Here is a 10,762-nt window from a genome sequence, read left to right as displayed (position 1 = left end):
GTGTTGGTGCTGGTCTGAGGTCTGCCATGTATTGGTGCTGATCTGAGGTCTGCCGGGCATCAGGTATGTAAAAAACCTGTGTTTTATGAAAGTGCAGCGTCTGGGCTGGTCTGGAGTTTTAAGATAATACAGAAACAGGGATCACACTAAAACTGTAAGTCCAGTTTACTTTTTTAGTACATGTAAATATATTTTGTGTGTGCAATAGTTATAAAATGTTTTCACTTACAGTTGTGCTGCTAACGGCAAGATAAACACATTCAAATAATTAGTGAGTTTAACTTATTATTAGCAGTACAACTATGAGTACAAAAACTGAAATTTGCTAATACCATGGTGCACTATTGTTCAATGGCACTCGGTTGTCTGATGGTTGCAAAAATGGCACTCGGTGTGTAAAAGGTTGCTGACCCCTGGTCTATAGTGTTCAATTTGTGTGTGGCAGACCCAGAAATGTTACGTGGAAAATGCAAGGAGTTGACCAATGTCATTAGTTCTGGTTTGTTAGAAGGTACAGTATATTAGTCGTCTTTTACTTTGAGGTCAAAGAAAGATCTTTTGTAGAGCACGGCTCCAATTACATGTACATGACATTGCTACATCTGTGTATATACATGTCTAGAGTTGCCAGGTCAACCATTCAAAGTCCATAGTTATAAGATACGCCTGCTGTGTTCCTGCTTTGCATTTATTTGAGACCTAACATTTTAGTTACAGTTTAAGGAATGTGTAGTAAATGCATATAAATTATTGTTACTTTGTATTCTGTTATCACCATGTCTAAGAAACAATCTGCCATAAAAAAAAAGTATCAGATGTGTTTGGTTGAAAAGGGGAAATAGATAATTTTTATCATTGCATAATCACATTTCCATTAATTTGATCTTGATTTATGTTATCGATAGTTGTCACTTAATCTATGAAAGGTGTTTATTTCCAAGGCACTACTTTTGAATATATTTTTTCAAGGAATGTATAAGTGTACTCCTTTTTTTGTTTTGTTATTGTATGGTTATTGTTATTGTACGGTACAGGACACAGGACCTTTTATTCTTACTGTAACCCTGGGTCATATGCAGCTACAATTAGGTGAATGGACACTGGCAAAACAATGGACACTGGCCTCCCTCTCCCTGCAAAACTCAGTTTTTTTGCTAGGGTCCTTAAGTGATGGACGACTGCTCTCTGCTGCCAGACGCTTACCTCTTTTTTTAGCATGGATTTCTTCCTTTTCTTCTACTAGCAGGTTAGCTGCTTCATACTCACTTCAGCTTTTCTTTTTTCCTTAGCAGCTTTCCAGTTTAGTTGATTCCTCAGCTGAGCCTTGTGAACTGTACGTAGACCCTGTTTGGAAGAACATGTGAGGCTAGCCTATGATGTTGCTTTGGGCACTGGATAGTGCATGGGTTCTTACATTTGATTTAGGCACAGGGCGCTTCTCTTTTTTCCTCTGGGGCCTCCATTGCTACCTGAAGGGCACACCCCTACTTCTACCTATCCAAAATCTGACTTTATGGGTAGGACCATGACTCCTATAATGGCAATGCAAATGCATCATAGAGGTCACGAACATATCCCTTTAACCTTTCACAGCTGCTGGAGTAGGATGAGGAAGAAGTATCTGCTTCTGGAATCTGTTGTCAATTGCATGTTCCCTGCGGAGCGCTCTCCAAAACTTAAGCATACCATAGCTATTTTTTAAGCAGTGCACTCCTGCATGGCATTAGAACAACCTGCATCGGCCCTACAGTCTCCAGCCTGGGTGGGTTCCCTAAAAATGCCCTAACCTGTTAAGACCTTTTCAGGCCACCCACACTTAGAACCTGTTTTGCACTGTCACTGGCCTCACCCTTAAAAGCTTTTCATAATTCCAGAATTGATTGTTCAGCAATATCATATTGAGAAGGGTTTCCTTAAGAAATGGACAATAGATGTTGTAGTTCCAGCCTTTTCCTCTCTTAGCAAGATTTTATCAGCTCCTCAAAAGTGTCTCAATAGCATGCCCGTTAACCATACTTCTTTAGAAGAAGAAGAAGTTGAGGGCTCCTGTGGGTAAATCTTCCGCTCTGCAAGTGAAAAAGTTGAAACTTGCCACTCTGTTCTGCAGGAAGACTTGGTCTGCTAAGCCCATCAAGTCAGGGAACAAGCCCCCTTACGTGTAAATCTAGGGAGACCATCTATCGACCATCTTTGAGTCCAGAGCATCATGTCCCACGGCTACAAACTGGAGTTCCAGTCTCTGCCTTGACACCACTGCATGCTCTCCAACTTGCCTTTATCCTCACAAAAGCAGGCAGAAGTAAACACAGGTATCCAGCAGCTGCTCTTTCAAGGATTCATAGCTCCCATGTTGGTGGAGGAAAGATCTCAAGGCTTCTACTCAAACCTGTTCACAGCCGCCAATGCAAATGGGGAGCATTTGCACCATTTTGGGCCTGACGCTCCTCAATTGATTCCTTTGAGTCCACAATTTAGATATGAAAATGACCAGTTCAGTCATTACCTTTCTTTAGCAAGGGGATCTCTTGGTCTCAGTGGATGTGGACGATGCCTATTTTCATATTACCATTTTCTTGCCCAATCAGCGCTTTCTGTGCTTATTTGTTTGTCGCCCTTTGGCCTGTTTACCGAGCCTCAGGTCTTCCCCAGCATGCTTGTCCCAGTCCTGTCCCAGTCTGCTTCACTCTTAGGAAATCATGGGCAATCTGGATGATCCTCTGAAAACTCAGTCCTGGATACCCTCTTGATACAGGAAACTTGATTGTTTGGGAAGACCAGGCTTCACATCAACATCCTGGAACTCAGGGTAATTTGGTTATCCCTCCATCATTGGACATCTGGACTGCAGGATTACCCAACCCCAAGTTCACATTCTGGCCCTAACCTCCATGCACTTCGCAGGTGTGGAAAATTAGCAGGTGGACTTCCTCAGTCATCAACATCTGGAAGGGAATGGTGCTACAAGCTTTCTGTTACAGATGGGGGACTCTGGATGTGGACCTTCTAACATCCAGGTTCAAAAACATACTGGACAAGTTTGTAGCCAGGACCCTGGACCCTTGTGCCTTCCCAGTGGATGCTTTGGTGACTCAATGGGATCGGTTCAACCTGATCTACAACTTTACTCCTCAAAGGCTACCTTTGTCCTTCCCAAGGGATCCTTTAGGGGGCTCCTGGCTTCTCGCTTCATGGGTTAGACAGGTTGTCATTTGTGCCTTTAGTTCAAAGAATAGGGTTCCCCTCTTTCCTGCTAAATCTCACTCTACTAGGTCTGTTAGTGGACTGATGAGAGCTTTTCAGCATCAGGCATCTGTTTACCAGATTTGCAAGTCTGCCACCCAGTCTTCTGTTCAAATGTTTATTTAAGTATTACTAGGTGGATGTTCCGCCCTCTTCTGATTCCAGTTTTGGGTGTAAGGTGCTTCAACTGCACGCAGAGCTCTCTTGAGCTCTTTTTTTCCCATTGTTCCTTGTGGTCCTGTTAGCATTTGTTATCCCCATACCTAAAGAATGAGTGAACAAACAGCGCTCTCGAAAAGGAATTGGAGCTACGTAGTATGCTGCCTTGAAAAAACAGTGGGAGGACCTGTGCTTGCCGAAAAAAAAACTCACAACAGGGCGCAAAACTAGTAGGGTGGATGATTAAACATTGATATTGACAAGTTGTGCTAGGAAATTGTGTAAAGAAGGGAGCTTACAATTACGTTTAGATGTGGGGACCAGGAGAGGGACAGCCTTGCAAGAAGATCGAGTGGTCCAGGGTCAAAGGCTAAAGGAGTTGTGAGAATTGTCGGCCGCAGTTGAAGATTGAAGAGCTGTTGGCCGGAGGGGAAGGCGAGGCGGTACTAAGGCAGTGCTGGGTGCTGTGACTGCGTCCGTGTCACTCTCATATGGACCGGAGTGGGGGCGGTATGTGAGTGGAATACTGAGTATGACTCACTGGTGCTATGACTTGGCAAACGCCTGTCTCTGCAGCTGTCAGGACGGCGTTTGACCCAGAAAGCATTCTTGTCCCTTAGGGTTCCGGTGAGAGCGGCACATGAGGCGTTTGGCCGTGTGGGAGATGGTGCAGAAAGCTATGATCGGTAGTCTGCTCTGTAGGTCAGGGATGGAGGAAGGACTCGGAAAACACCCGGTATTTTCCGAGTCCTTCCTCCATCCCTGACCTACAAAGCAGACTACCGACCCGGTGTTTTCCGAGTCCTTCCTCCATCCCTGACCTACAGAGCAGACTACCGACAGCAAGGCTGTCCCTCTCCTGGTCCCCACATCTAAACGTAAGTGTAAGCTCACGTCTTTACACTATTTCCTAGCACACCTTGTCAATATCAATGTTTAATCATCCACCCTACTATTTTTGCGCCCTGTTGTGATTTTTTTTTTCGTTATCGCCATACTTAACCACTCTCTTTGATCCTTCGTTTATTACTTTTTTCCACTTTTTTGAATTGTTAAAAATCCTTATTGCCTTAATGTTGCCTGACAGCCTGTTGATAAAGTTGCAGTTTTCTCTCATCACACAGGTTTTAGCTTCTATAATAATGTTGCCCTATGATTGGCGTTAACAGTGGTTTTCTGTAAGGTGTCTATTGATGAAAGCAGAAAATAAGCCATTCCCAGCAGGGATAAAAGAGTTAATCATGAGATAAATTATTGAGATACAGAGGATTTAAACAGTTTAATGTTTATTTCATGAGGAAACATAACTCCAACAACGCCATTTTCATTTTTGTACTTTTCTTTTTGCTGTGAAAATTGTCATGATGTAAAATAACGAATGCTTGTAAATGAACTCATGCAGCTTTGTGAATTGAGTCTATTATTTAACACAGATTTATAATCTCATGTTTATTGGCTTGTGGTTTATTTTGCTACAATAATAGTGTAGCCATAAATCTACTTTTGCTACCATGGTTTAGTGGTGTTTGGTCCCTTTAGCTGTATTTTTTTTGTTACTGTTTGATGCCTCTATATTTTTAGAATTTATTTGTTTCTTTAATTAATTTTTGATCTTCATTCATAGCTTAGTGCAGGTACTTGAGGCATTTTTCTTCTTCTGTTCTATTATCTATGTAATTAACAGCAGTTCTTTTGACTTAGTCTAAATCTCAGAGAATTATTAGTAAATTTGTTTGAGCTTTGCATACAGTCTTTGCCCAAAGAGTTTTTGATAAGAAATGAACTTTTCTGTGGTAAACAAAGCTGTAAATGTACTTAATAGGGATTAATGTCACTGTTACTCAATATCTAGCTGGTAACTTAATAATGAAGGCGATCATTATAATTACCAACAAAGGATGTTGTATTGCTTATGCTTGCTAAAAAATTGCCCAAATACATGGCTTTTGGTTTAACTAGTTCAGTTCTTGCATCTGTACACCCTTATGGACCAGAGTAATTGTTACATTACTGCTATGAACCTATTGATTTGGTAATACATTTGTTATTAGTGAAAATTAAGTAATACAGAGATTATCTTATGCCAATATTGTTTTGTAAACAAACATTTTATTCTCTATGCAATCTATAGATAAAAAGTAGTTATGAAACAAACAAACAAATCGTTTTTTTTTCTGGTTTGACCAGTGATAATTTTAAAACAACTAGTGTTATTGTAGAGAAAAACTATAAATGTTATTATTTAATTTGTCCTACATATAATGTCATTAAATTACATTTCTTATGTTAAGCTTTGAAAAGTTATTTACAAATGAAAAAAAGGCATGATCAAATTTGCTAATTTTTTTAATGCAACTCTAAAGAGTTAAAGGAGAACTATGAGGTGAGTTATAGTTAGAGCTGACCTGTGACAAAGAAGCTGTGACAGGTCGGTTCTATTGATTGGGAAGTGAGCAGAAACATGCAGCCAATCCACTCACTTCAGGATTGCCTTACTGCAGTGAGCGGTGACTGTCAGACACCGCTACCCGCAGGGAGCCCCCCACCCCTCTCAGATCCTCCAGCGCTGAGTGGAGGAAAGAACGGGGAGGGGGCGGACCCAGCTGGCTCTGCCTCTAGATAGGTAGAGCCAGCTGTCACTCACGCAGCTGGGTGGATAACAACAGTATTGTCGGGATCCGTCCCGGCTGCAGCGCTCTCAGTATATTGCGGGCCTCATTGTGGGTCTCAAGGGGAGGTTAGTATATGTCCTCCTGTGACCCGAAAGATAACTATGGGGAAAAACACTGAGCCCATAGTTCTCACAACCAATGAAAACATAGCTTAAACATTAATAAAAGAAAAATGGAAAATAGAAAAATAGCTAAGGGGAAAAGGTAAGGAGGGACTCAATTAGGCCTTATTAGGGTTACCTAAGCATTAGTAAGGGGTTACGTAGTGTCACGGTAGTCTCTGTGCTCTGGGCACTTGGAAGGGACTAAAGGCCAGCCTCCTTCCCACCGACTACTGACCCTGATCTGGATTAAGGTTTTAAATTGCTGGGAGGGATAGTACTGTATCTTATTCCAGACCTAACAATTTAACTCATCTATGGATTTCCTATATGGGCTTATTTAGAGCTATATGCCCAGCGGCTGGACCGCAGACCAACGAGACTTACCAATCTTAAAGAACTCTCGATCAGAAATTTTATGTCCTATGTCCCGCTGGCACCACTAAGTCTAGACTGATTTCCATAATAGAAGTCACCAGCACTCGATGATATGTGCAAGAAGTAAAGCACTTTTTATTAAATTGTCACATGCGTCAAACAGCCAAAGTTTCGGAGCCACGCAGGGTCCCTTTTTCTGGGCGACATAGTGACCTGACTTCCACACACAATGGAGTCTTTGCAGAGATAAGTACATCTCTCCCCCTCCCTGAAAAGCCTGCTGATGTGATCATCCTGCTAATCCCTTTATCTCCAATCCCTTTATCGTTACCCTATTTCCCCTAAGTTAGTTTGGACTGATGTTCAGAAATGTTAATTTTATTTTAAAAAATTAACCTTACCTGGAGGAGGTGAGCTCTGTGGGCTATAAAATGTGTGCTGTTTGTTCAATAAAGGAGTTCCTGTTTTACCCTAACATTGGTTCTGTCTGATGTTTAGGGTAATGTTTCTGCTATAATCAGCTCTGCCAGTTAGTTTCAGCACACAGGGAGCTATCTCTGATGCCGTACCCAGTCAGGGTACAGGCATTGCCGTCACACATAGGAATACATTTTATTTATAAAATGCTTTGTTATTTGAGTAAATATGTAAATAACAGTACTGTTGCATGGTATTTCTAAATAAAAGCTTCTGAACACTGAGGACCAATTTTACACAGCAGACCGTGGTCACTCAACTGGTGAGTACCAGAGTATTTAATTTAATAGCCACTGCCATTTAAATAAATCATAAATATAGTCTACAATTAGTGCAATTAAGGAATACAAGCATATTAGAGGAGGGCTCCAGCCAAGATAAAGACAAGGTTGGTCCAGACATTTCCCTTGTATTAATTGTACAAATTTCCCTTCTATTAATTGTCCCTTGTACAAATCCCTTGTATTAATTAAAGCAGACATAACATAAGGAGAAATGCTTAGTCAGAAAATGAAAGATGCAATGTTCAATAAAAACTATTTGCAAGGTAATAGAAACACATACTGTAGCCCCTTTCAAACACATTGCTGGTCAGTAAGTGGAAAAATCTGTTCTATAATTGGTGTCAGTGGGCATAAAAGTAAACCATAGTTGCCAACATTTGAAAAGAGTTAGGAGTGTCACCTTGAAGGGATTGAGAAGAAAAATGTGGTGTACTACGTGGACCGCTGTTGCCTGCCTTGAAGGGATTGGGAACAAAAATGCCACAGCACACTTAAGGTCATGGTCAAAAAAGTGGGTGTGGCCAATACAGTAGGTGTTGGTCACAGTGTATGGCTTGTTGTGTGCCACCTTGGGCCTAGAGGTACACTGAAGAATCTGTGGGAGTAAAATAAGCCTGGTGTCAATGTCAGCAATGATAATCCCTAATGTGTCAGGGCCAGCAATGATAATCTCCAGCAAGAGCCAGTAAAATATTCCAGCAATAACTCCCAGCAAGTGTCAGGGCCAGCAATGATAAACCATGGAAAATGTCAGAGCCAGAAATTATAGCTCCCAGCATCAATCTCCAGCAAGCATCAGGGAAAGCAGTAACTTCCAACACCTTAGTAAACTCCAACACCTTAGTAAACATTTCATGAACAGTTCAATGTGGCTGTCACTTAGAGGCTAAGTGCACATTTCTGACCATGGTTCATGTTACACATATATTTAGAGTAACATAAAACATGGTCAGTTTTTAGACCCTCGTCTTGGCCTCCACTTACCTGAATTATGAGGTTCATCTCCCTGCAAACTGCTGCTGTTATTTGAATTCAGCGTGACTGTGTGTGGCTTCCCCCACACGGCCGCGTCATACATTCAAAAATCCTTTGACAGGGTCTGTGAATGGAGAAACTTTAAGCCCCATCAGCCACTCTGGCAGGGGGACTTGATTATTTTCAATGTAGTCCATCGACACTTGTTCCCATCAATGTTACTGCATGTCCATATCTAGTTTCGGACATGAATGGGGGAACAGTCTGCAGAAGCCAGAGCATTCCACCCATTACAATGTTTTACTGGCTCCTATGCAAAAAAAGAATTCAAATGTTTTTCTTTATGAAAACATTTGCATTTATTATTATTACTATTTATTTATTTTTTGCAAAAGGTGGAATTTACCTTTAAGGACATGCCTGTGGATCCTGGCCTTGCACCCTTGAGACACTGGAGATGGAGAGAGTTATCACACTTCCTCTCTTCACCAGTTACGGCCTGTGTTGCGATATATCTTAGTGGACTTTTTCAGACACACATAGATTTGCAATAGAGATGGAGGTTTTGTTTGTTTGTTGATAGAAAACTGGGTTCATACAATGGAAGGTGCCACCTAAACAAACCAAACTGTTTTTTCACAATGGTGAAGCTTGTCCTGTATTGATTCGTATCACAATGGGATGGTGATCGTAAACAGTCACACCTAGCCTGGTCAAGACTCAAATCAAATCTGGACTACTGATGGCAATTTATGGTACAACGCTGCCACCTAGAGGTGGGAAAGTGAAATGTATTGCATTTTCCTAAAGGTGAAAGGGGCGGCGCTTCCAAAGTTTTAGGCCAGTTTTCTCTCAATAAAAAGCCAGTAGCTGAAAGTTTGAAGCACAGCACTTCACCAGACCAGGGCTTCACAGGAGGGGGACAGTACGAGGGCGCTTCACAAGACGAGAGGACTTGCTTCATGACCAGGACATACAAAGGATTTAGCAGAGAAGCCATTTTTCCTAGACTGAGAAGTCCTGCTCATCGCGGAATTTGTGGAGCCTGCAGCCTGAGCTAAGTACATTTTCAGTGTTTCCCCTCCTAGAAATTACATGTACTAGAAGATAGTGTAGTGGGTGCATGCAAATGTTTGTAGCAGTATGTATTGTTTATTTGTTTGCTTTTCCTGTAACCAAGTTTGTACACGCAGCATTTTCACCAAGTAAAGTACTTTTAATGCTACTGGGTCAGTTTCCTTGAAGTTTACTGCAAGAACAGAAAACAAATAGAAATTAAAGTTTTGCCAAGCTTTACAGCTAGGCTCATCCTTGAGATAGGCTTGACGTCTCTGGGATTTGTAGTCCAGAGCATTACACGGCCACAGCTAAGGACTGACCTATAGCACTGTATTAACAGGAGTGCTCAAAATCAGGACCTGCCAAAAATGTCTTCTCCTTATGGTATAAACTGTTCCTCATGCCAAATCAAGATTCCATATTCTTGAAAATGGGACAGGCTTGAATATACAACTATTCCGAACCTGGTCTGGGAGACTGGATGGTTGAGGAGGCTTCCCTTGCACCTCGTGTCTTATGGCCTTTGAGGATGGTAAGAGAGGCCAGGCAGACACTGAGTGGCACGAGTGCCAGTGGTTGTGAAACCGTGCAAGTTGAAGGGTAATCCAGAAAGCAAAGTTGAGGCAAGCCGAGGTCAAAATCCAGGAGGTCATATGCAGTACCAAAGGAAGAGGCAGAAGAGTAATCCAAAAACAGTCCAAGGTCAAAATCCAGCAGACGGTGATCTAATATTCAAGACAGGAAACAGGATACACAACACAGACAGGAGCTGATAAGACAATTCAGCAATTTAAGAGACATGCTGGTTCGGTTTATATAGGTGAGGTAATCATTTACGTCACTTCCTGTGCGCCTTTGGCGCGTTTTTCTTGGAACTCGCGCCGTATGCGTGTCACTTACGGTGCGCCATACTGCGCGTCTTTCAATGGGAAATGCTCGTTGTGCGCATGCGTGTGTTTTTCTTCTTAGCGGGACATGGCGCACGCGCGGAACGGGCATGTTGCTTACAACACCTCACTCCAGAAGAGATATCCAAACTACTTACCCTTTCTCTTAGATCAGGGGTGCCCACGAGGTCGATCGCGATCTACCAGTTCCGTTCTGTCACAGCGGCTCCGACACCCCCCCGCGGCTAAAGTGCTCTTTCACTTTTCGTCGGATCCTCCACTGCCTCTGCCCGGGAGAGCAGGGGGATCCAGAGGAGAAGCTGAGCCCCCTTGTGCGAGTACGAGCGGCAGAGGATGTCACTAGTATGTACCAATTCTCTGTGCAGGACGAACACTGGAGCGATCGTCTGATCACTCCAGTGTTTGTAAATAACTGGGGACACATAGTACTATGTGTCCCCAGTTAGAAATGAATGAACAGGATGTGATTTACATCACGTCCTGTTCATGCATGAGTTTCTCAATGGGGA

At 42.3% G+C, this 10,762-nt stretch overlaps 1 protein-coding gene across 1 annotated transcript in view; it reads left to right on the top strand.

Moving 5' to 3' along the window:
* SNTG1 (syntrophin gamma 1) overlaps window positions 1-10,762 on the top strand; it is a 324,127-nt gene that overhangs the window by 240,285 nt on the left and 73,080 nt on the right. The gene's annotated exons all lie outside the window — the stretch shown is intronic.

This window comes from Nanorana parkeri, unplaced genomic scaffold (genome assembly GCF_000935625.1).
Source record: "Nanorana parkeri isolate BGI_ZX_2015 unplaced genomic scaffold, ASM93562v1 scaffold735, whole genome shotgun sequence".
Taxonomy (NCBI): domain Eukaryota; kingdom Metazoa; phylum Chordata; class Amphibia; order Anura; family Dicroglossidae; genus Nanorana; species Nanorana parkeri.
This window is presented reverse-complemented; position numbering and strand designations above follow the sequence as displayed.